Raw genomic sequence first — 26653 nt, 5'->3', positions numbered from 1 at the left:
TCGGGGAGGGGCACGGGCCCGGCCATTGGCCGAGGGGCGCACCTGTCACCGTCCGGGCCGCCCGCCGCCCCGCCCCCGCGCCGCGAGGTCCTAGAGCGCCGGGCTGCCGAGCGGCGGCGGCGGGGCGGAGGCGGCCACCGGCAGCCGGACTCGGAGGCCCCGCCTGGGGAGCCCGCGCGCCCTCCCGCAAGTGCTGGGCGGGGCTGCGGGCGCCGGCACCCCGGGTCCCGGCGTGGGCCCCGCCGCCTGGGTCCCGCCCCGGAGACCCGCGGTCCCGCCGCGGCCCGGCGACACCTAGAGCCAGCGGCGCGCGTCTCGTGGCGCCTCCGCGCCAGCGCTTGAGCCTGGGCGCTGCTGCGTCGGGGAGCCCGCTTTGCTCAACGACGGCAGCACAGCGACGACCAAAGCGGTCCCCAAGCCCTGCTCCCGGGGCTCCGGGTGCACGGCAGCACGTGCGTCCCTGTCGTCAGCCCTCTGCAGGTCGAACCTTATTGCATCCTCTGGGAAGTCCTGTGCGTTTCAGACGGCATGCGTGTGAGAGAGCGTGAGTTTGCCTCCCGCAAGTCCTCGCCGTGAGCTCCTGCCCCGCCTGGGCGGAGAGGGCAGAGTCTGGGAGCCCCTAGGCCTGCAGGACCCAGGTCGACTTGGAGACGCTGCCCACCTGCTATTGGGAGGATCCTCTTCTCTGCGGAAGGACACCCGTGGGCGTGCAAGAGACAGCACCCTCCTCGGCTCTGGAAAGTCAGCGGGAGCCCCGAGTCCTCCCGAGGCGGGTCACTCTGCCCCTGGACCCTGGTTAGTCCCCGGGCAGCAACATGCAATGTCTCTCCTCTCCCCACCTGCAGCCTGGAGCCTCGGGGCGGAAGGGCTTCCCCTGGCTGAGCACCGTAGAGGAGTGAGAATCCAGACTACACGCCCCCCCCCTCCCGCGGCCCCCCATACACACACTCCAAATATTTACAGTAAAGCACTTCCAAGGGCTTTTCTGGGCCGAAAGAATCAACACGAAGGTCGGGGAGTCAAGCGGCCACCAGCTCGAGGCTTTGCCACTAGCTCAGTTAGCTCTAGTTATCTTGCCCCAACAGGGGAGGGAATGCAGGAGGGGGTTTCAGTTCTTGAAGCCAGCTTCCTAAGCAGGTGAGAGGTGAGTAAAGGACAGGGTGGGGGCCCTGGGAGGGGCAGAGGAGAAGGAAAACTCAGGGCAGGTCAACTTTAAAATTAGCAGATCAGGTTGCTGTAACAGGGATTTTTTTTTTTTAAAGGTAAGTATAGGGATCTCTTAGTTTCCCTTCAAAGGGTTTTTTTTTTTGTTTGTTTGTTTTGCCTTGGCAAGCGTTGATTGCGGTGATTCTGTTGGCAAGAGGCGAGTTTCTTTTTCATTAAAATAGGGTAGTTCTGAGACACAGTACTAGCTGGAAATTAGGAAGATACAGTGGATAAGGGACAGCAGTGGAAGTAAATGTTATGTGGCTTTGCAAAAAACACTGTCAACTTGTAAATAGAAATTATAGCATTTATGTGGTGTTTGTCTAGTCTTGAGATGCTATCTCTTTGGGGTGGTAAAATGCAGTCCTGCATTTAAGGGGAGAGAGAGGACACTTACATTTCCTGAACACTGCTATATGCCATGAGCTTTCTAGAATTCTCTTCTTTAATCTTCATTGTGAATTAGGAGAAGGATTTTATCCTCTCCATTTCAGAGACTACAGGTCCAAAGAGGTTGAGACTCTTGTTCCCAGCAAACCGTTAAGCCTTAGTAGTTTGGAGTGGACCAGGTCTGCCGCAAGGGCCACACGGCGGTCACCTGCGGCCAACAGTGCTGACGTCCCCAGCCCTGTTTCTCCATGCCTCTCCATTCCCTTTGGGGAGGCAGGGTTTATGAAGAGACCTGAGATTCTTAGCCACTTGTTCGGGGCAGGAAACCCTTCGCCTTGCAAGGGACAGTAATGATGACGTTCTGGCTGTCACTCTGCCTCCTCCAGAGGGAACAGCACAGCCCCCACCAAGACAGGGGTTCTCTCTAAAGCGGACTGCCTCTCTCTCTCTCTCCTCCCTCCTCCACCTGCTGGGGCAGGACTCCTGGGATGGAGAGCAGTGATTTAGGAGGCTGGGGGAGGGGAGTGAATGAAACAGCCCAAGATTGATCTTGGAGAGCCTGCTGCCCTCTCTTCTCCCCGAAATGCCCACCACCAGGGCTATTTTAGTTAGAGACAGGTGTGCAGTTTATACACAATAAATCTCCCCATGTTCCTCAAAAAAAAAAAAAAATGCCATTTTTTTTAGAACTCCTGGAGAATTCATTTCACGTCTCTTTGTTCCACAGTAACCATGCTCCTAAACTACTCAGAATCCTTGGCAGGGCCATGCCAGTCCCCCTTGAGAGCAGCTGAGAGCACTTCCTGGAAGACAGATTGGACAGGTATGTGGGGGAAGGCAGGTTTGACCCCTGAGACCACACCACCTATGGGGGCTGCCCAGGGAGGTGTGGAAGAAGCACTAAGCGCCCCGTGGGTCCTGGTCCTGGCCACCCTTCTGACTGCTGTGCTCCTTTATTTTTATGGATTTCTGTTTCTTTATTTAGAAAAGCCGAGGTTCAACCAATGCATTCTATGGGGCTAAAGGGCTTTAAAATTATCATATATTCCGTGTGTGTTAAGAAAAAAGTGAATATATAGTGGAGTTTTTCCGTGAAGTACGGAAAGAGAGGGGGCAGAGAAAGAGGGAGAGGTCTTGGAAGTTTGGGGTCTTTGTGTGGTTTATGAGGTGTGAAGCGGAGCGCACTGGGGCTCTTCCTGTTTCCAGCATCTGTATTGATCCAGCCCAGCTGGCTTTGAAGAAGGTTTTGGGCTGACAGGAGCAGGGCTTACGTCTGTTGGAGGGCCCTAGCCAGAGATCAAAGGTCTGGTCCCAGCAATACTCTGAATCTGTCTCTGGGTGACTCCGTCCCCAGCAGCCCCAGCGCACTAGGCAGCCCTGGGACGATGGGGAAACTCTGTTTCCCGAGTGAGCAGCAAAGGCTTGGTGTGCCTTTCATCTTGGCCTCTTCCCTGCCTGGCACGACACTCTTTCTCTCTCCACGCGGTCTCCCTTCGAGATACTGAATACTGCCTGCAGGCGCCCTTCTCCTACTACTTAGAATTGTGGTTATATCAACAATTGCAAAAAAAGACATTTGGGTTTTTAAAAAATATTTTATTAAAATTCAATTTGCCAACATATAGTATAACACCCAGTGCTCATCCCATCTAGTGCTCTCCTTAGTGCCCGTCACCTGGTTACCCCAGACCCCCTTCCCAAAAAAGACGTTTGTAACCCATGTCTATTTGTGTCTGGAATAACGTAGGTATGAAGTTGGGAACAAAACAGAACAAAACATATTCACACACGCAGAGGGTGGGAGGCAGGCATGGATGGTTATCCCGTACATATTGCTTTCTTGATCGGGCAGTGGGGCAGGTACAGGAGATTACCCTGAGACCACCTGGGAGGGCAGTGGACCCTGGGGGCTGCAGCCAGACTTTCCCGGTAGAGTCCCTGTGCACACCCCCTTCCCACCCTGCAGCCCTGGGACGTGCTCGGTGTCCAGAGCCTCCTTGGGGACCTGAGCCAGGCCTAGGGTCACCGGAAGGCGAGTGCGGGGGAGGGGGGTAGGGGAGGAGGGGCAGACCGCACAGGTGTCCCCTCCCCCCCAGCAGAGCCCCGAGGGCTAAAGGTATCACGTAGTTAGTGCTGCCCTTTGATCTGCTGACCTCCTTCCTGACCCGGGGCACTCCGCCAGCAAAGGGATCTGGAAAGGGTGGGGCCGAGCCTCCGCTCCACCGGAGGGGGGGCCTGGCAGCAGCTGTCCCAACCTTTCCTTGAGGCCCCTCCAGGTCAGCCTCGCCCTTCACACCTGGATTTCATGTGGCCCTTTCGAGATCGCCGCCCACAGTTCCCGGCCTGACCCTAACCCAGCCCACCTCCGAAGTCCCTGCGGCCGGGTCTGTCCCCGTCTACCCCGCCACAGGCCTTGTGCAAACAACCAGCAGAAACGGGGCTCACTGCTGGGGTTTGGATAAGACGTCAGGAGGATGCTGCATGATGTAAATGCCTAAACATTCAGCAACCTAAGAGCCCTACATTTTTGGAAATTTTCTCCAGACACAAAAGTATCTGCTTTACGCACAGACCTTGGGCAGTCTCTCAGCTTCTGTGGACACCAAAGAGGGGACAGGCCTGGCTGTGAGGTGAGGGTGGAGGGCTGGGGGGGGGGCATGCTCAGCCCCCGCCCCTGTGGGGAGGCAGGCCACATCCACCTGCTATTTTCCTTCAGACCCAGCAAGCAATCTGAGTGTTTCCAGCCTCTGTGTGGCACGCATTCGAAGCTCCGGGTTACAAAGAGAAATTCCTCCCAAGACTGAGGGAGTACAGGGGGAAGTCCACGTAAGCCCCTCAAATCAAGCTGGAGGGCGACGGTCTTCAGCAGAGATGAAGAACCTCCCCCAAGTAGCTTGTAGTTTTGCTAGAAGAGTTTAATTTAATTTAATTTCAGCATCACTGTTTCATACCGTTGTCAGGAACAAGGTATAGAACACACACGCCCGCGAAGTCAGCTTCCCCCCCTTCCAGTGTTGCAACCTTCACCACCCCTCTCCAGATAAGTGAACACCTAACCTGTACGTTGAAGGGAGTGGGTCTGAGCCTAGGAGCTTTCTTGTTTTGAGACCTGCCTTAGAGGAGCCCAGCTGTGCGATGTCCCCTATAAAACGTGTCTAGAGGCAGAAGGCTCCGCGCTGCAGTTCTGGGACCTTGTGCCCAGGCAGCCCCATCCCCGCTGCCGCCGCTGCCACAGAGGGTCCAGAACCCATGCGGCCCCCAAGGAGGCCACCACAGCTGGGAGGGTCCCTACCGACCTGCGGGGTTGGAGGATACAGGGGAGACGCACAAAGAACAAGATGCCGCTTGCGATATTTTAATGCTTTGGTATATGGACTCATGAGTGCCTTCTGACTCCAAGTTATCGCTGAGTAGTAGCCCGGTAATGTCCAGATCCATGGCGGATAATGGCAGGAAGGAGCCGCTAATTGGTCTCTTTAGTAGTGCTGAGGTGGCAGAAGCTGGGGGTGCTGGCTGCACAGGGAGGGGAGGAGGGAGGGGAGGGGAGAGAGGGGGAGGATGAATTTCTTCTCAAGCCACTTTCCAGAGCTGGGGGATGTTCCCCAGATGGGCAGATGGTGCCTGTGGTCCAGTTCTCTTTCCACCCAGCCCCCAGGTGCACACCCGAGGCCCAAGGGATGGATCTCAGGCTTGGAGTGGACTTTGGCTGGGGGCCGGGGGGGGGGGGTGTCTGTCAGCAAGTAGGACTTGGCTGGCTTGCCCAGGACGTTATTCCCATGGAGCCTTCCTTAGAGCAGCTTCTCGCCCTCACATCGCGCCCCATCCACGTTTCCTAATGACTTGTGGATGGGGGAGTGTGGTCTGCGGGGCAGAAGGAAGCTAGTGGATGGGGAACCCTCTGTCTACCGTACTGCTGGAACAGGACATGCTTTACCCAAGAGGAATGTGAAGCTGATGTCATAACATGCACAGCTTGGGAAGCCAGGTTTGAAATGGACTCTGAGGCTTGGGGTTGGTCGTGCCCCTGCTCAGCCAGGAGGCCCTCACAGTGGATGGTGTGCTCAGTGTACCCTCTTGCAGAGCCTCACCCACTAGGGACTGTAACTGAAAAATGTTGGGTGCCCCAGTCTTACAGACCCGCACCCAAGTCTCTGAGAAACGCAGGTGCTTTGCTGCAGAGCCCACAGCCACAGGGCCAGCCGTGACCTCCAGGCCCCGGGAGGGGCCTTAACCCCAACCCACTCAGCCACATTGGCCATTAGTGATAATGTCCTCGTTGTAGGATTCTAATAAGTTTTTCCCACTTGGCCTTTGACTAGCCAGGCTCCTGCCTGTGGAACATAAGGGTGGAGAGAGGTGGAATGCCTGCAGCTCATCGCCCGGAGCTGGGGTCCGTTCTTGCTGACACCAGTGACATGGAGCCATTTCCCCTCTTGGGCCCCTGCACGGCTTCTGCCCAGACCAAGGCGTGGGGTGGAGACAGACGCGCCGCCCGGCTCCGCCCCCTTCCCGGTCTCCGGGGCTCGGCGCGGCCCGCAAGATAATTTGGCTAATGAACTCGTTAAAGGGCCCCTGGTGACCCGCCCCGGCCTCCCCTCGGCCCATCTGGGAAATTCCACTGAAAGGCTGGGAGCCGCCGTCTGTCGCCGCAGGAGGCGCGAACCCGGTGACGCGGGGCCCTTACATTAAAATAATTACCCAGCGGAACAGGTGGCCCACTCCGGACGCCCGGGCGCATCTGGCCCGGGAGCCGCCGCCGCCGCCGGGGGAGGGGAGCGACCCGCCCAGGGGTGGGAAGGGCAGGCCCCGGCCCCGGAGCCGGGAGGGCGCGGAGGGGCCCGGGCTCAGCGGCCCAGGCCGGGAGGGGGTGCGGCCCAGGCCGGGAGGGGGTGCGGCCCAGGCCGGGAGGGGGTGCGGAGCAGAGCGCGGACTCGCAGCAGCGGGCTCCGAGGCTGGACAGACCTCCCCGGCCGGCGGCGAGCGCACGTGTGCACGCGGGAGAGTGCGTGTGCAGGCTTTGCACGCGCGTCTGGAGTGTGCACACGTGTGTGGCGGCGGCGGACGGCAGCGCAGCCCCCAGCTCCCCGTGGCCACCTGGGAAGGTCCTGGGCTCCCCGCCCTCTGCGCGCCGCTTCCAGGCTTCCAGGCCCGCGGGGAAGGAGGCCCGGGTGCTGCTTCAAAAGAGACGCGCGATCCAGGCGCGGGGCCAAGCCTATTGCCAAAAACACATATTACACTGCGACATTCTGTAAATGAGATAATGATACATAAACCCGGATGATAGATGTGACATGCCTGGGATGTCTTCTCTAAATTAGCTGCTCGCATCGACTGCTAATAATGGTGAGTTTATGAAAGCAATTTCAGTGCAAAATGCGAGCGGGTCTTCTTACTCTAATCAGCCCGCCTGGGTTAATGCATGAGGGGGTCAGGCTGAGAATTATTGACACGCCCGTGCCCTTAACCTGTTTCCCAATAAAGCTGATTAGTTTTTGTCAATTCATCAGCTAACCACTCTTGCTGGAACTGCATCAAAGCCTTATTTGCTCAGGGGAAATCAACAAGTCACAGATCAGCTCCATTAAGGGGCTGCTGGGCCAGGACCATCCTGGGGCCTGGGGCCGCCCCCTGACCTCACGCCCCCAGAGTGGCTGATAGCATGGCCCCCTAAATTCCAAGCGCCACAACACAAATGAACATGGCACACTTGCTGGGTCTGAAGACCTACTCTTCCTGCGAGGGGAGGCCTCTGAGCCCAGAGCTTTGGGCAGGTGGTCCTGGGCCCTGACAGTCCTGGTTTGGGCCGGGTCACCTTCCAGTTGAGGTGGCAGTTACAGGGGCCCAGAGTGAGGGTGCCTGTCCCAAGGCTGAATGCCCTTCACCTGCATCCCCACAAGGTGATAGAAGGAGAAGGATTGCTGACTGCGGACTGAGCGGCCACACCACCAGCCTAAGCGCTAACAATGGGCAGAAAGGTGTTATCTGGGCGGGGTTACACCTACACCCAAAGCTGACCCTGACCTTGCTTAGCGACCTCTGTAGGCACACGGGAGAGAGCACTGGGCTTCCTGGGACTGCATCTGGGAAGGGGACCTTGTGCAGCTGCCCTCATCTGTACCCCAGGTGAGCTGGCTGCAGAAGCGGTTGCCGGCCTTTCCCGCAGGCAGGAGGGGCAGATAGATCTGCATCTGGGGGAGGTGATCTGAAGGCCCTGGCCTGTGGGCGGGTGGGGTGGGGGAGGAAAACGTGTGCTGTCCCTTTAAGCCCTGGGCCACCGTCGCCTCCCGACCCCATCCCCCCTCAATTTAATTTCATTAAAACAGAGCATGAATATTTCTATTAAACCTAAAATGAAATATGAAGCCATTTAGACTCTGCCTGCACCAATCACCCAGATTTATGACTTTTATTCATCACATCAAGAGCTTGGAAAAATGAATTTTCTTCACCCAGGAAGGAAATAAAACCTCAGGCTTGGTCATTTCCAGAAAGCTGTTAATTTGACCGTGTGGTAATTACTTTCACAATTAACTAAAATACAAATCAACTTGACAAATTGGGCTAGTTTATATATTAATTAGCCCGCTTAAATTTATTCATTATGAAAAGACAATTTAAGGGGACCTGTGGTGTCTGTTTTATTGCAATAAATTATTGTTAGGAAATGGGTCTAATAAAATATCTTAATATTTAAGGATACTGTATACGCGAGGGGGGATGCTTTATTGACAATTTCATTTTCCAATTAGTAATTTTGTTGTAATATATCCGAGCCCAGGCCTCGCAAGCGGGCAGGCAGGGTTCCCCCAGCCGTGGGCAACAGCCAGTGTCTGGGCCTGGCCATGGGCAGAGGACGGAGTCAGTTCAGCGGGAAGAGCCGGTGTCGGATCGGGTGGCGGCTGGAGCGTCCAAGGACGCACGGAACCTGGGCCGAGATGCTGCGCTCGCCAGGGCCGCCTCCTCCGCCCGGGGCCCCGGGGCTGATTTAATAGAATGTCGATAGAATCATTCGATGCCTTTTAGCTTGTGATCTTTATAAATGTCCCTCTATTAAATTAGAAAATGATTCTCTTCTCGTTTAATTGTATTCTTTCGTTTCTTATTTCCAATTAATTAGTCCTATCGACGTTGCAATATTTTAAGTGACTCGAGTCCGTTTCCAGTTAGAATATATGGGTCAGCACAGGCAATTTTATACCCGACAGAACTATATAATGTGGGTTTTAACTACTCGCTTCTCATCTGTCTTAAACACCTGGCCGGAATGCGGCCGCCGCCCCCCGCCCCCCCACCGGCCGCCTGGCAACTCCCTCTGGGGTAGGTGGGCACCTTCGGCCACCCGGGGCGCTTATTTGTAATTCTGTTTGAGATCCCGTCCCGGCCGTGGCTGGAGGGAGCCGGGAGCCCGCAGAGGAGCCCGCCGGCGCCAGGTGCTGTCCGCGGGGCTCGCGAGCGGGGGTCCCCCCTCCCCTCCTCCCCCCCCCGGGCTGCCCCCCGCCGGCAGAGCCGCCCTCCGCTGTCGCCCCCGCGGCCCCCGGCGCCCAGGGGCCCCGCGCCGCGTAGGCGGAGGGACCGGGGCGAGGCCCGGGCGGGTCTCGGTGGCGGCGCGCAAGGCCTCCAGGCCAGGCTCCCCGCCCCTTCTGTTCCATTCTTGCCCCCACTTGCCGCCTTCAGGACTTTAAATCACTTCTCGAGAGCACGGCCTTCGCCCAGGCTTCTTTCCAGGCCCCCCGGACCTCGACCTCTGCGAGGGCCTGTCTGCCGCCCCTCACTGCAGGCCGCACCTGTGCCCCTGGGGACCGGTGGTGGCCCTTTCCTCGATGGCGTCCGCCGCCCCACAGCCACCCAACAGCCGGTGCGAGGGCGCAACTCAAACTGGGAGGGATCCACCATCCTTTTGTTTCATGGGCGAATTAACGAATTCCATCCGGGAAGATGTACGGGCTGCTGCTGGGGCCAGCGTCCTCCCCGGGTGCGGGTGCGCAGGCCCGGGCCCCCAGCACCCACCCCGCCCCCGCCCGCCGGGTCACAGGTTGGGGGGGCGGAGTCCACCAGGTGGGCACCGGTCCCGCCGCCCCGGCTCCGCAGGCCTGGGCGCCCGTTTGTCCTGAGGGTCCGTCCTGCAGGGGGAGATGGACTGCGGTGAAAGCCCGGGCCGCAGGAGCCGAGGGGCCGGCACCCCTGCGCGCCCCCACCCGCAGCCGCGCTCACGTCTCCCGAGGGCTCGAGGGCTGGGGCTCCCGAAGCCCCGGCTGGGAGGGCGGCCTGCCCGTTGGCCTCCCAGCCGCCTCGGCGGCTCCTCCGCCTCTCTTTCTCCTCCCTTCCAAGGGGCTGAGGGTGGGAAACCATCTTGTGTATTTCTCACCGATCCTTCTAGTTTACCAGTTTCCCAGGCTTCTTCTCCAGAGCAGACACCCCCCAGTCCCTTCTCAAGGCCTAGGTCCTAAAATGGAAGCAGGAGCCCCGGGAGAAACCCTGAGGTGTCCCAGCCCCTCCCCTCCGCTTGGGATAGCAGGGCTCTTCCGCAGAAACCTCCTGCCTGTGTCTCCAAACCTGGAAGGGTCCAACCTGGCTGGCTTCGGGAGGAAGGTGAACATTTCAAATCTGGACCTTAGGGACTGGCACCTCCTTCCTGACTCCCAGCTGGTGCCTCTTCTCCTGCTGGCGCTTCTTGTATCAGCACCCTTCTGCAGAGCACACCTGCTCTCAGGGGAAGACAGTCCTGGACCATGGGGGTCTTTAATGGCATTTTTGAGCTGGGAGGAGGATTTTTGATCAGGTGAGGTTGGTAGCCCATTAGTTCAGCACTTCTGCCTGCAACAGGAGGGTGGGAGGACCCTGTGAGCTGACTGACTGTGCCAGGCTCCTAAAGCACCTCCAGTACCAACCATCACAGCAGATTAACTTTTCTCTGGGGGTGTAAAGGGCAGGCCGCCTCATTTTAACCACCCTGAAGTCATCTGCTGACTAAAAGAAAAATCTGCTCACCTCCTCTCTCTGGTTATTAGCTCAGGTTGTCTACTGACAGGTTAAGGGGGATGATAGTCCTCACAATGAAAGAGCACTAGAAAATCTGCAGAAGCAGCCTGGCTTCCTCATCCACACTGGGGGCAGGGCTGTGCCTGGAGCAAAATGATGGACTTTGTTTCTGTGTCCACTGTCCAGTCTGAAGGCAGACAGAACAATGGCCTAAGATAGGCCTGCAAAGCCCAGGAGCCCTCATAATGCCCCAAAGTGGGCTGCCTGCCAGGCAGCAAGAGCTCCCTCAGATCGCGCTCTCGGAACACTGCAGCCCACAGAGGAACTCGGCCTCCTCTTCCCTGCCTGGAGTGACAGCTCCACATGTACTTTCTTGTCTCTCCGCCCCTAACAGGCTATTGAATGGGACTCGAAGTAGCAAGTACTTCTGAAGCTACTTTGCGGGACCAGCTTGATACTGAATGACAGATAAGGCAGTAACTTAGAATACCCTTTCTGAGCTCAAGGAACTTTATTCCTTCTTGGAAGAGAAGAAAAGTATGTGTATGAAACAAATAGAAAACCCCATGGGATCAAGTATAATGATGTATAAGAATAAGAAAGAGAGGTGCCTGGATAAGAAAGAGAGGTGCCTGGCTCAGTCAGCTGAGAACCCGACTCGATTTCAGCTCTGGTCCTGATCTCAGGGTCGTGAGATCGAGCCCCACATGGGGCTCTCTGCTGGGCGTGGAGCCTGCTTGGGATTCTTTCTCTCCCTCTGCCTCTCTCCTCAAAGCCTTGCCCTCATGCGCTCTCTCTCTCTAAAAATAAATAAGCAATAAATGAAATCACAAACTTCAAAAAAATTTCTTTTCAATCATAAGGGAATTTTTTTTTATTTATTTATGATAGTCACAGAGAGAGAGAGAGAGGCAGAGACATAGAGGGAGAAACAGGCTCCATGCAGGGAGCCTGACGTCAGACTCCATCCCGGGTCTCCAGGATCACATCCCCGGCTGCAGGCAGCACTAAATCGCTGTGCCACCGGGGCTGCCCATCATAAGGAAATTTCTTAAAATGTGTGTGTGTGTGTGTGTGTGTGTGTGTTTAATACAGTAGCTCAGTAGAGAAAGGGAAATTAAAATTGTTGAAAAATCTAGTACAAGCAGCTGCCATATGTAGTCGTATGTCCATTTTACAGGTAAGGAACCAGGAGTTTTGGTTGATTTGCCCCCAGACCACAAATCCTGAAAGTGGCAGAGTCAGGATTTGAACCCAGACCCGTGTGGCTCAGGATTCTCCTTGCTCATCACCCTTTGCAACAGCTGGGTGGCTCTTTGCAAAGGTGGCTCTGCAACAGACCAGCTCTAGTCCTAGTACCTCAGAGGGAAAAAATTGCCATCTGTACACAGGGATGATTTGCCCTGTCAGCAGGATAAAGTTTCACATTTCTTTTCTTTTCTTTTTTTTTTAAAGATTTTATTCATTTGAGAGAGACAGAGCAGAAGCAAAGGGTGGGGCAGAGGAAGAGGGGGAAGCAGACTCCCCGTGGATGCAGGGCTCGACCCCAGGACCCTGAGATCATTACCTTAGCTGAAAGCAGACGCTCAGCCACTGATGCACACACACACACATACACACACACACACACACCGCCCCATGCACCGTATTTCTGATTAAAAAAAAAAAAAAAGTAAGCACCTCTGGTCTCTCAGCCGGTTTCTTTGTCGCTCGAGAGCTAGAGTTCAAACAAGTACATCCAGAGGACAGAGCAAGCACAGGGCCACAGGGCGGTTGGGATGCACAGACAGAGCCACCAATGCGAGCCCATGACAACCAGTGGACAGAGGACAGCCACGGAGTGCCAGGGCCAGCTGAGGGGAGGAGGAGATTGTAAAGACAGCTTAGGTGGGTCCAGGTGGTCGGGGCGGGGAGGCAGACACGAGGGGTGGAGGGAGGACATGAAGAGAGTCGGCAGGCAGTTCTGGAAATGCTCCCAACACTGGAAGGTAAATATTAAGTAGGAAGACAATTACAGATAACATCTAAAAAGCCAAAATAAAACTATAGAGATAGGACCAGAAAAAAATATCATAACTAATGGGAAAGGTGAGAAGTTTTTAAGATCCTTGAAATTGCCTCCTCTGGCCTTGTCTCCTGGTGGCCCCAGGTGGGGGGTGGAGTGGTGGTGGGCCCCAGGCCCTGTTCCCGCCCTGGGCATCTCCCCAGGAGACAGGTCTCTCGGTGCTGCGCTGCGGGGAGCTTGTCACTAGAGGAGAGGCCCAGGCACCCGGGATTTCGCTGAGGAAGACCTTGTCAAACCTGAGAAAGAGGGGTTAGGTATCTAGCAGTTGAGGAAGGAAAAAGGGGTGGAATTCTGGCCAAGGTAATTGTGGAATGCTGCCAAATGTGTGACAAGGAGCTTTAGTGTTTGTCTGGTGGGCATTAAAATACCATGAATCATTGACAAGAAACCAAACAGTGCTGATCTATATAACAATTCGAAACCATATTACTCCAAGTAAAATCAAATTAGAGCCTTTCCCCAATTAGGTTACGCAAACGCTTACAGAAAGCACAAAGAATGATGTTCGCGGGACACATGCCGGCGGCCCCCACCTTGCACCTCACGCAACACAGATACTCTCAAGCACAAGGGCTCAACACCCATGTTCTGTCAACATTCTACCTCTAGATAATAAATATGAGACACAGCACACACTGCTTTTAATTGCATCGATAAACTGGGATTAACCCCCAAGTCAGGCTTCACTATTGCAATTAAATGTCCTCAAATAAATTGTTTCCTCAATAAACAAATGGAAGGGGCCGTGTTTGCCCTGAATAATAACAGGTGTAATATTTTACCAGCTAAAGTTAAGTATTAAGTGGAATCACTTGCTGGCCCTGATTTATTCCCTGAGATCGGAAAGTCATTTTTCATACGTCATGTGCTGCTTCAGTACTGTATAAACAGCTAATAATGCACTAAATCAACCTAGCTTGACCTTGCATTTCACCTAAAGCCATCAGGCCTCAAAATCCTGGTGCTGACAGTTCTAAAGAATCAGGAGCTAGAAGCTGTTCTGGAAAGACAGAGTCTCTAGCTTCTAGGATTGGTAAATTAAGAATTGTATGAAAACCTCCCTCCTGACAATGGGCCTGATTTCCTTTATTCCCTTCATTGGCGAAATTGCACTGGAAATTCTGAAAGCCATTATTTCTCGTCCATCGTGCATGCTCACCTCTGCTTTGATGTTTGCGTAGACATAGGATAGACTTCCAAGGCCTTCAGTGTCCATGGACAACTTGTGGTCTCTGTGTCACCCTTGACTTTTAAGGCACCCCTGAAGGGCAAGCGTAGTTATGTGTCCTGGGAGTTTGGGAGTGAAGGGTGTATTAGTTCTCAAATAACCAGGATCTATTCCATTCTTCTAGAATAAAGTAGGATAGAATAATATTCTTGTTCTATGATAGTCTACAGGGTGTAGGCCAGCTCTATCTCTATTGTGAGTGGGGATTTGTTCCAACAGGGGCCTATGCAAACGTACGCCCTGCTGCTGACCATCAGTTTTACTCGGCCATTTGGAAAGTGCATAATCTTTTCTTCTGGTTCCTGAACAAATGTCTAGCCATGAGAATTTGTAAATGACCATTTTGGTGTTCATTATAAAAATAGATCTGTTTATAATCTTCCTATAATTTACTTAGTCTGTTGCTTCTTAAACTTTGCAACATGAAAGCACCCTTTCATTGTACCCTCTAAGCCATATACTTGCACTCAACCATATTAAAAACAACGCATTGCTTTTCTTTAAAGTGAGCCAAATGCATAACCTCTCACCCATATGAAAGGGCTGACACCTGCAGCCCCTAGAGGATCCCAGCTCAACCGGAGATGCTGCAGACTTTGGTAAAGGCAGCCTCATGGAAAGAAAAATGCCAGAATTCTACTAAACTGTCAGTATACTGAGATGATCTGAAAGACACGTCTTCCCTTCCCCCATGACTACCCTTCCTCAATGCCTGGAGACCTGGAGATTCTCGGTTGGGATTTATTGATTGAGTTAAAGAGCAATTTAAGACACATTTTATTAATATCCTCTTCATCAGCTCACTACCCCTCACCCTTCTCATCTTCACCACATCATTCTCCACGACTATGGAGTCACACTTATCTTGAGTTAGTGAATCTTCTACACTTACATTACCGCAGGACTCCTCCTCTTCCTTGGGCTCCCATACAGACAAAAAAAAATATGCGTGGGGAATTATTATTAGCATGCCTTAAATATAGCAAAATAACCTTCCTTTGAACTGATGCCCTATAACTTGAGATAAAGAGAGCTTGGTTTTCCCAAACTATTATAAAACATCTTTTGATGATAAAGAATATCAGATGAGGAAGATAAAATATTTAGCATGCAGGACCTCATTCAGGGCATGAATATATCTATAGATAATTGTGAGTTCCTAGGAATACTTGATGGGAAATATATTGATAATACAATTTTTCTTTTGAAAGGGGTTGTAATGATTGCAAATTTGGTTAAATAATTAAATTAATAAGGACTATTTGATTCAAACACGGGCCTTTTAATGATATACAGAGCTAATAATATCTGTCTTGCCAGCTAAAGAGATTTTAAAAGACTGCATCGGGCCATCTACAATTAGAGCACCTAGCTGCCCTTTATTAATGCAACATTAACCTTTATATAAAAATGCATTTGGGGGGGTGCCTGGGTGGCTCAGTTGGTGAAGTGTCTGCCTTCAGCTCAGGCCATGATCTCGGGGTCCTGGAATCGAGTGTCACGTCAGGCTCCTTGCTCAGTGGGGAGCTTGCTTCTCCGTCTCCCTCTGCCTGCCACTCCCCCTGCCTATGCTTTCTCTCTGTCAAAAAAAATAAATAAAATATTTTTTTAAAAATGCATTTAAACATAGTCTGAAAATACTAAAGAAAAAACAAATACAAAATAGTTCACAATAATACCCTTATTTTACTGTTGTGAGTTTAAAAAATGTTATTTAGTTTTCCACAAAATACAGCTTTTCGAGTTTTAGGAAATCCATTGTAGAATAGAGATAAAAATACCTCATCTGTGTCAACAATTTCAGAACAGGATCTTACAAGTCAGTGAGAAGTTCAGGATACGTCTGCATTTTGTATGTAATGAGTGCATTTGGTCACTGGTGTGTGGGAGGCCAGCAGGTCTGGAGGCCGAGCAGCTCCGGCCCTCCATGTTATTATGTGACTCTGGATGAATTACTTGATCCTTCTCGACCACGTTTCCTTATCTTATCTGTAAAATGGGGATAATAGTGTGTCAATCCTAACAAGGATGTTGGGAACAGTAATGAAAGTGCCCATATGGAGCATCTGGCATGCAGTAAGTGCATAATACGTGCTGGCCCACTAGGTCTCTCCGAGGGATATATGATATTTGCTACCAACTACCTGTGACCAGTGGTGGTGCGGAACTATGTGTTGGTGTGCGTGCCCATTCTGGCCTGAATATTCGTGTACCCCCAAATTCATATTTGAAGTCCTAACCCCCAGTGGGATGGTATATAGAGCTGGGCCTTTGGGAGGTGCCTTCGGGTTTAGATGAGGTCGTGGGGTAGGGTCCTCATGATAGAAGAGAGACCCCAGAGCTCCCTGTCTGCCTGGTGAAGAGTTGGGAGGAGGCGGCTGTCAGCAAGCCTGAAAGTTCTTGCGGACCAGGATGGTCAGAGTTCCCAGCCTGGACCTCCAGCCTCCAGAACACTGAGGAAGGCATTTTTGTTGTTTAAGGACCATGACTCTGTTATGGCAGCCCAAGCTACAGAAGTGCCTGATAACTAAGGTTGAAAACCAGAAGCTCAACTCACTGTGCTCACGGTTTGGCAGCCTGCAATATGCCCATTCACTGACTTAATCCTCATGTGTCTGTGAGAGGGTTTCTACTCTTGTCCCATTTTACTGATCACAAGACTGGGGCTCAGACAGACTCAGTAAGCTGCCTAAAACCCTCTAGCTGGTAAACGGATTCACACCGAGTCTGATGCCCTTCACTGTGTGTCTGGCCTGATTTGCTAGTTTCCGCCCAGTGCTTGTTGGTTGATTATTGAAGAGAGAGAGTTAGACTGCATTTTGGAGACGCAGATGCCCTGAGAGTCCTGGGGGAGTTGGAATCTCCAAAGGCTGAGCCTCACCTTCCTTGGCTCTGGCTGCTGGAGGTCCATGGCTCTGGCCAATCTGGTGGGACTGGGAGACAATCCTGTGTCCCCTGCCCTTCCTGATCCATCTCTCCTGGGTCCTTTCAAGTGAGTGAGGAGCTGGTGCCACCCATGTGCCAGATCCTGGAAGCAGCATATGCTCAGAAAGCTGGCTTGCTGGCCACCACTTTCCACCCTTTCCAAGCTCAGGCATTTTCTGGGCACAGAGAGTCACAGGAAATGGTAAAGTGGCTTAGAGAGGTAACTTGTCTGGCCACAGAGCCAGTGAAGGCAGAGCCAGGGTGAGAACACACTTATGTGGGACTCCAAGCGTATGCCTCTGAGCATCAGAGTCTTCTGTCTCCGGAGCGGTGGGGGCAGGGGAGGCAGAATAAGGTGGGGAGCAACAAGGAGAGCAGAGTGTCTGAGCCCCAACCCAGATGGTGGCTGCCATCTAGGGGGGCTCATTGTAGGCCCAGCACAGTTTGAGTCTTGATAATGTCTCTTTTCATTTATTGCTCACAACAACAGAAGTCTGTTTTCCAGAATCAAAACTGAGGAAAGGAAACTGTTGTTACGTGCCCAAAGTAACAACAGTTTGTGGTGGCAAAGGTGGGGTTCAAACCCAGGGCATCTCCTGCTACCCTCTGATGAGTGTCTTTTCTTTGCATCTGATCCCAAGTTGGGGACAGGACCACAGCTGGAATCTAAGGCAGAAGCTCCATTATCCTGGCTGGGTACCAATAGTGTGGGTGATAGGTGAGGCTGTGGCCCATGGGGCCCACGGTGTCCAAGTGGGTGCTGGGCTTGGAGCAGTAAGACCAGTTCCAGGTCTCATCGGCCAAGGGGAATTTCAAATGTCTTCTCAATGGGGTTGCCCTGGGCTCAAGGCTGATTGGCGCCTAGTCTGCAGTCTAATGGGCTCATGATGTATTAACCAAGAACAGACACCTTAGGGGCTCTGAGCCATCCTGACACTTGTCTCCACTCTTCTGTGAGGGTTCTCACCCCTAACTCTGCCTTTCCTGCCCTGCGTGACGCCAGGTAAGGATGGCTGGTTTCCTCTGGGTTGTCATGAAGTGAAGAGCCATGGCCAACACCATGAGGACCTGGTGGAGAGATGGGGCTTGCAGGGTTGGGGCCATGGTGAGCAGGGCAGGGAGGGGGGCTGACGGGGTTAGTGGAAGGGCGCAAGGCAAACAGGGATGTGCCAAGGGCCAGCACAGACTCCACCTCAGAGCTGAGAGCTCCTGCAAGGAAGAAGGGGCCTAGGGCCAGTTGTGTGTGGAGCCATAGCCATAGGGGGTAGGGGGTGGGGGAGGGTGGCGGAGGTGGGGGTGGGGTGGGAGCAGATAGGTGCTGTGTTCCAGGCACTGGCCAGGCGGTCAGAGCTCCGCCTTGGGCCTTGTCCCCAGGCCCCAGGTGCCGGGCAATGGGGGAGCTCCTCTGGATTGTCTGGAGATGGCAACACCTTACATATTTTGAAATAGTCCCGGGCTCTGTGGGCATGGGTGTCAGTGTCTCAGCGTCTTTTCATCTTTAGAGGACTTTCCAAACACTAAATGCAATTTATTAAAAAATGTTTTGTAAAAAATTAATTTCCCAAGAGCTTCCTCTATATTACTCTAATTGCTTTTCCTTGACTAATTTTTTAAACAGCAGTTTAATGAAAAAAAAATCCAAATATTTCTAGATGAGAAATGTCTCGGTGGGAATTCAGCTTTCAGTGGGGTTTGTAATCTTTATATCTAGGTTTATATATTACCCTTCTATTGACACTACTTTTTGATTAATATTGTGTATAACATTCCTTAATGCATCAGCAGAATTAATTATGCAGAAACATTCAGGCACACGGACATTATATTGATGAAATGACGTTTTATTGACAAAATGACAGTTTAATACTGAGCTTTCTTGAAGCCGTATATCCAATCGATCGCCTCAAGTCTGTGAGTGAATCTGTCGGAGTCAGAGTGAGGTAAATCTGTCCTGCCTTCACCAGGCGCACCAGTAGGTGGGTGTGGGGCCTCAGGCGCACACACTGCGTTTCTGTACAACATGCTGATTTTGGTGAACCTCCTGAATGAATATGAAAGCTTATTCATCCCTGGTGTACTTATTCACATTTTTAAAAAGATTTTATTTATTTATTTATTTATTTATTTATTTATTTATTTATTTATCTATTTATTTATGTATGTATGTATTTATGTATGTATGTATGTATTTATTTGAGAGAGAGAGAGAGAGCACACAAGCAGGGGTGTGGGCAGATGGAGAGGGAGAAGCAGACTCCTCGCTGAACAGGGGCCGGACATGGGGCTCGATCCCAGGACCCCGAGATCATGACCTGAGCCGAAGGCGGATGCTTCACCAACGGAGCCCCCCCAGGCACCCCTTATCTGCATTTCTTTTACAAAAGTCTGCGACTCACACCTTTTACTGACACAGGCTCACCTTCCCCTGTTTAGTGGGTTGAGTTTTGTTCCCACAGAACACGTTTGTTGAAGTCCTAAACTCTGCTACCTCAGGTCACGACCTCGTTTGGAGAGCGGGACTTTACAGATGGGCCCGCGGAGACAAGTCACTGGGGGGTCTGGTCCAACATTACCAGTATCCTCACGAAAGGGGAAAGTCCGACAAGCCACGAACGCAGTTGGGAGCTCTGCTACCCGGTCAAGGAACCACCGGGAGCTGCGGGGGAGGCCCTGGACCGAGCCTTCCTGCCTCCTGTGGAGGGAGGCGGCCTTCACCTCCGACTTCTGGTCTCCAGAACTGTGGGAAGACGGATGGGTGTTGTGTTAGCGGCTCAGCCTCTGCTACTTTGTTCTGACCGCCCGACAAAACTCAGTTTCCGAACTGAGCGATGCCTTCTTCTGTCCTCCTCACAAGTGGAGACACGCAAGCCGGTCCTGTCAGCCGGTGGAGCAGCCTTCCTGAGCCCCCGGGCTCCAGCTTACGCGGGCCTAGATGGTGGCTAACTGGGGGCGGTCTGGGCTCCCACAGCCTGGTTCTCTGGCCGGACCCTCTGCACAGAACTCGGTCTCCTGCCCCGGGACTGGTCCTGAAGACTGGCTCGGTGGAGCTGGGACCTGAAAGAGGGTGGTTCCTGTTGGAGACATGTTCCTTTGGAGACCACTTGTGCCATGAGGATAAGTCCCCAGTGCAAGCTGGTCCTGCTGCCTCGGCAGGCAGCAGCAGTGACCACCCGAGAAGGGGCTGCAGGCAACCTTCAGTCTCCTTGAGAGGGTCATGCCAGAGCAGAGGGTTCTGAGTCAGGGCCGCTTGTCTGGCCTCAGGACCCACGGTGGGAGCCTCCCGCTGGCCCTGGGAAGCAGCACCTGTCAGCAGCCTTTGTCCCCTTGCACAAGGGCAGCAGGCAGCCACGGAGGACAACAGCCTGCCTGCCCACTGCTGATTGTCTGCATGTCACCTGGCACTGTGTACCTGGTTGACACACAGCAATCTTCTGCTGGGGTTTGGCACCTTGTTGGAAGGAGATCATTATTCCAATGTGACAGCAGGCTTCGGTGCCTGAGTACACCTGCTTCCCAGAACCCACGTCAAACCCAAACAGAGCTTGTCACAACACCTTGGCCAGCGGGGTAACCGGTAACTAGCATCTCGTCATTCTCTTTCTTTCATTACCAAAGATGATGAACTTTTATTTTTATTTTTTTTAAGATTTATTTATTTATTCATGATAGAGAGAGAGAGAGAGAGAGAAAGGCAGAGACACAGGCGGAGGAAGAAGCAGGCTCCATGCTGGAAGCCCGACACGGGACTCAATCTCAGGTCTCCAGGACCGCGCCCTGGGCCAAAGGCAGGTGCTAAACAGCTGAGCCACCCAGGGATCCCCAAGATGATGAACTTTTAAAAATATATACACTATTGACCTTTTGTATTTTCTCTTAGATTGTATCCTTTCCTTTCTGTTTGGAATAGCTTTATTGAGGTGTGATAGCCACACAGTGAACCACAGCATCTTTGTGAGGGACCTGGCTGGCTTGGTTGTAGAACATTTGACTCTTGACCTCAGGGTCGTGAGTTTGAACCCCACATGGAACATTGAGTTTACTTTTTTTAAAAAGATTTTATTTATTCATGAGAGACACAGAGAGAGAGAGGCAGAGACACAGGCAGAGGGAGAAGCAGGCTCCATGCATGGAGCCCGACGTGGGACTTGATCCTGGGTCTTCAGGTTCATGCCCTGGGCTGAAGGCAGCGCTAAACCGCTGAGCCACCCAGGCTGACCAAGTTTACTTTTTTTTTTAATTTTTAAAATTTTATTTTATTATACATATATTTTTAAAGATTGTATTTATTTATTCGAGAAACAGAGAGAAAGGCAGAGACAAAGGCTGAGGAAGAAGCAGGGTCCATGCCGGAAGCCTGATGCGGAACTCGATCCCAGGTCTCCAGGATCACGCCCTGGGCTAAAGGCAGCGCTAAATCGCTAAGCCACCCGGGCTGCCCAATTTTAAAATTTTAAAAAAGATTTTATTTACTTATTCATGAAAGACACACAGAAAGAAGCAGAGACACAGGCCGAGGGATAAGCAGGCTCCCTGCAAGGAGCCTGATGTGGGGACTCAATTCCAGGATCTTGGGATCATGACCTGAGCGGAAGGCAGACATTCCACCACTGAGCTACCCAGGGGTCCCTCAAGTTCACTTTAAAAAAGAAATAAATAAAGCAAAATGTACCACTGGATAAGTTTTGACCTGGGTGTACACATGCAGTGAGACATGACCACAGGCCAGGTGACGCACACACCCATCACTGAACAAGATCTTCTGGCACCCTCTGTAAGCCCTGGCTTTCCCCTGGCTTTCTATTCCCAGGCAATCACCGGTCTGCTTCCTGTGACCACAGATTATAGATCATACATAACACCCTAGAATATAGACTCTTTTTTTTATCTGGCTGCTTCACTCACCATATCTATTTTGAGATTCATCCATGTATCAAGTATCCCTAGTTTATTCTTTTTTTTTAAAGAGTGGTAAAAGCCATATTTTTAGGTAGCATCTTCTGCCATTTTTTTGCCCCATGAGATGGCCAGCTTTTTCTTATTGATTTATAAAAGCTCTTTATATTTAGAAGGCCCTACCATGTAATTATTACATATGTTGCAATATTTTCCCCAGGTTTTTATTTACAATTTAATTTTTATTATTTAAAACTATATATCAGTAGTTCAAGAATAATCTCATTTGTTTGTTCACCGGGATGATACTGATAACAGTCAGAGAGAAACAGAGCCACTGTCTGGGTGGCCTAAGATAGTTTTAGACCTTCTGGGCATCTCCTTCTCAATGGGTAGGGGAGCACACACAGGATGCACGTCTCATGATTCAATGAAGCAGGAAAGCCAAGGAGGAGAAGGTGAAAAGTTACAGGGTGCGCTGAACTCTAACTGCAGAGAAAAACTGGGGTTTTTCTTCCAGTTGTTTCTATTGCAATCCTGTTTTGTCCCCAAATTCCCCTGTTTGCACACTAAAGACCTGCTTCCTTGTGCAGTTTGTGAAAATGTCCTAGGGTGTTTTCAGCATCCTTGCTTCCTCTACCATTTGGCCTTCATTACACTCACCCAGCAAAATGCCACCCTGATGTCTCTTAGCATCTACAAGGTCACAACTGGGCACATAGCCATGCTGAGGAAATTGATGATCGTGGACAGCACTCAGGCTTATCCCCTCCCCCAACCCTGGCAACCACTGGTCTGCTGTCTGTCTGCCCAGACATTTGCCTGTTCTGGAATTTCCTATCAAGGGAATCCTAGAACACATGATCTCTTGGGACCCACTTCTTTCATTTCGGATGTTTCCCAAGAGGAGCCATGTTATAGGAGATGTCACTCCTTCCTTTCCTTTTATTGCCAAATAATGTTCCACTGAATGGAGTGACCACATTTTACTTACTTGTTCATCGGTCAATGAAGACTTGGGTGGTTTCTCTCTTTGGGCTCTTGTGAAAACTATGACTTTGAACATTTGTGTGCAAGTTCTTGGGTGGAATGGCTGGGTTAGGGTAAATCTGTGTATAAGTTTTGGGCAAGTATGTGATGGTCAATTTTACAAGTCAGCCTAACTGGGCCACAGGTGCCCAGGTGCTCGGCCAGACATGGCTCCACATGTCTGTGAGGAAGTTTTTGGATGAGATTAACACTGGAATATGTAGAGCGGGTCCAGCAGATGGCCCTCCCCATGTGGGTAGGCCACATCTGGGCCCTTGGAAGCCGGAACAGAGCAAAAAGGCTGAGAAAGAGGGAATTCTGTGGCCTGATAGATGAGAGGGAAACTGGTCTTTGCCTGCCTTCAGAGTTGGACTGAAGCTCCATCGGTGTTCAGACTGGAGTTTACACCCTCTGATCTCCTGGTTCATAGGCCTTCAACTTAGGCTGGAACCACATGGTGGTCTCCTGGGTCTCCAGCTTGCTTACTGCAGGTCCTGAGACTTGTTGGCCCCTGTGACTAGGAGCCAGTCCCTTACCATAAATCTCTACATGTGTGCACACACATCCTAGTGATTCTGCTTGTCTGCAGAACTCTAATACAGACCATCGTGATGGACCTTGTGCCCTCTGCTGGGTGAGCACCTGTGGAGAAGGTGGTTGTCTGCAGGCCAGGACACAGGCTTTGCTGGGAACTACATCTGCGGGCACCTTGATCTCAGGCTTTCCATCCCCACAACTGTGAGAATGACATTTCTGTTGTTTAAACCAGGCAGTCAGGGGTATCATGTTATGGCAACCATGCTGATGAATACCAACTGGGAAAATGTTTTTCAAATGGCTTCACCATTTTACACTCCCACCATCAATGTGTGAGGGCTCTCCATGCCTTTACAACACTATTATTGCTTGAGTGTTTAATCATAGCCATCCCAGTGGGTATGACGTGTGGCATCTCATTGTGCTTTTGAGTTCATTTTCCCAATTGCTAATTATCTTGAACATCTTTTTGGATGCTTATTGGCCATTTGTAGACCTTCTTTGAAGAATGTCTGTTCAGATCCTTTGCTCATTTTTAATGGGCAGTTTGTGTTTTTGTTGTTGAATTATAAGTGTTCTTTACATATTCTACACTTTTCAGGTGTATGGTTTGCAAATATGTTCTCCTACTCATTGGGCTGTCTTGTCACTCTCTTGAGGATGTCCTTGGAAACACAAAATGTTTAGTTTTGATGATGCCAAATTTCAAAATTTTTAAGGAAGATTATTTATTTATTTATTTATTTATTTGACAGAGAGAGAGAGAGCACGAGCAGGGGGAGGGGCAGAAAGAGAAGCAGGCTCCCCACTGAGCAGGGAGCCTATAAAATCAAGGTGTCTGCACTCTGCCTGATATGGAGCTTGATCCCAGGACCATGGAATCGTGACCTGAGCCGAAGGCAGACCCATAACTGACAGAGCCACCCAGGTGTCCCCCAAATTTCAAATTTATTTTCCTTTTGTCACTTGTGCTTGTAGTGTCATGTTTTAGGAGTACTTACCTAACCCAGGTCATGAAAACTCGCTCCTGTGTTTTAGCCTAAGAATTTTTATAGTTTCAGCTCTTAAATTTATGTCTCAAAATTAAATAAAGTTAATTGTTCTGTATGGTGCAAGGAAGGGATCCGAAGTCATCCTTTTGCGTGTGAATATCCAATTACCCTGGGACTGCTTGCTGGAGAGCCTGAATCAGTGCTGCCTCGGCCAGGGATAGTAAATGTAGCTGCTGAGGCAGCCACTCTGAAGTCTCAGTGGGGTGTGTGAGGCTCAGAACGTGGGAAGAGCGACCGCATGCTCCAGCCGCGTGAGTGTCCTGGGGGCACTGTTGCAGAGCACTACACCCCAGGCAGCTGGGAACCATGGATGTTGCCACTGTCTCTCCACCCTGGAGGCCAGAAGTATAAAATCAAGGTGTCTGCGCTGTGCCCTGGGAAGGCTTAGGGGAGGATCCTCGTTTGCCAGGCTTCCCCGGGGGTGGCAGGAAGCTCAGGGACCTGGGGCTGGCAGCTGCACTGCTGAGTTCTGCTTCCACTGTCACCTGGTCATCTTCTCTGGGTGGACCGGGGCCACCCTAGTCCGGCATGACTTCATCTTCAGGAATTCCACAGGCAACAACCCTATTTTTCAAATAAGGTCATGTTCTAAAGTCCTGGGGATTAGGACCTCAGCCTATCTTTTGGGGGGCACAATTCAACCCGTAATGCCCACCATGAGGAATTTAAGTGGGGTGACAAAGCAGATCGGAAATGCACCAAGCACAGAAGCACACAAGAGGACGTGTAACACGTGTTGGCTTCTCTGTGGGGCCAGTGGGATGAGAAGGGCCCCAGGGACTGAGGAGGAATGGGATTGGGCTTTGGAAATGAGTGGAGATTCTTCTTCCATGAGGGAAAACTCTGGGAAAAAAGGCCAGAGAGAAGAAAGACCTGGGTCCCCCGTGGGGCTGGCAGCAGACACTATGGGTGCCCCCAGACCCTGTCACCCGGCCTGGGCCCAGACCTGCTGCTGTGGGGCACTGAGCAGGGTGCCAGATGCAGAGCCTGCTGGACTGTGGGTGACTTAGGGTCCAGTGCTTTCCCTGGGATCGTGCCACGGCTCACCTTTCCTAAGAAATCATCCTGATCCACCTATCCCCTTCTGACAACCCTGTCCCTTCCAGATCTTTTTAGAGAGCCACACCTCCTGGAACCTCACAGGCTTTGTCCCCACCCTGAGTTTCACTTCTAGCACAGGGAATGGGGTCCACCGGGCGGGAGACAGGAAGACAGATTACAGGCCAGATATGTGATCCATCGGAGGGTGGCCATCTGGAGGCTGACTGGGGAGCCAGGCCACTCTTACATTTCTATTTCCATGGATGGAATCAATCCCAGCCATTGGATAAACAAGGCAGAGAACAAGTTCCTGGATTGACTGAACATCATCTTTCTATGTCAGGCATTTACATCAGCATTTCCTGACCCGTGTCCAGAAATGCAGCTGAGTGACCTCTGCATTCACACAACAGTTTGTGACGTGCACGAGCCATCGGGTCACGTTGGCAGATGCATCCCCTCACCCAGCCATAAGCCTCGGGGTTGAGCATCTGCAGGTGCAGGAAGCGTGCAGCCTGGGACACCAGGTGCCTGTGAATGTTGCTTCGTGTGAACACCTCCGGGTCCGTGAGGGTCCATGTGGCCTGCACATGGGGTGATCGCATAATGAAGAGAGAGGAAATACTGACATGTTGTGTGTCTGCCACCTGATGATGGCCTAGGAAGAGATATCTCGGTGCTAATGGAAATGTGATTGATGTAAGACTGTGATTCCTGTAGTGACTCCAAAGGCACAAGGCTCACTTGTACAACAGATAAGGTTGGAGGGAGCAGCAGGAATCCCAAGGCATTAATCCTGCCTGTATTTCTGGTGCCAAAAGCTAATAAGTAGCTGATTGTTTTAATTCAGATAGGTACCACCACTATTTATTGTATTCTCCAAATCGGGCCTGCCTGCTGATGAGTAAATCAATAAGAGCTTCATTATTTCATTTCTTCTCCCTCAACAGAGCATCTGCGGCTTCAGCACGACACACTGTTATTGATGTGACAATCCCGGAGGGGCGGCCGCGGAGAAGCACATCGGACGTACTCCAAATTCATAAACAAAAGTGCTCTGATGTGATGCTTCCTACGTGTAGCTGCCGTTCTTAGCTCCAGGCCCCCCAGGCCCCTGCCATGGGAGCTGGTGACAGGTGGCTCATTGTCACCCTTGCGTTTCCCTGTGTTGGAAGTGCACCCTGGCCCCTGGGAAGATGGGCCCTGTGGGGACCCAGGGTTCATTGTCTGGGCCAAAGGAAATGCTGCAAGGGCTGCCGGACCCCTGGCCTGCCTGCTGTACAATCCCGGCCTTGCCGCCACTGTGTC

At 51.8% G+C, this 26653-nt stretch overlaps 1 long non-coding RNA gene across 1 annotated transcript; it reads left to right on the top strand.

Moving 5' to 3' along the window:
* Window positions 1-17: 17 nt before the first annotated feature.
* On the top strand, window positions 18-26406 carry LOC144284666 (uncharacterized). Its single transcript, XR_013353106.1, has 3 exons — window positions 18-795; window positions 2324-2419; window positions 26296-26406. It is a non-coding gene; the product is annotated as an uncharacterized LOC144284666 (long non-coding RNA).
* The last annotated feature ends 247 nt before the right edge of the window (window positions 26407-26653 follow it).

The sequence above is a fragment of the Canis aureus genome, chromosome 15, assembly GCF_053574225.1.
Source record: "Canis aureus isolate CA01 chromosome 15, VMU_Caureus_v.1.0, whole genome shotgun sequence".
Classification (NCBI taxonomy): Eukaryota; Metazoa; Chordata; class Mammalia; order Carnivora; family Canidae; genus Canis; species Canis aureus.
Note: the sequence above shows the minus strand (reverse complement) of the source record. Positions and strands in the feature narration are given on the sequence as shown.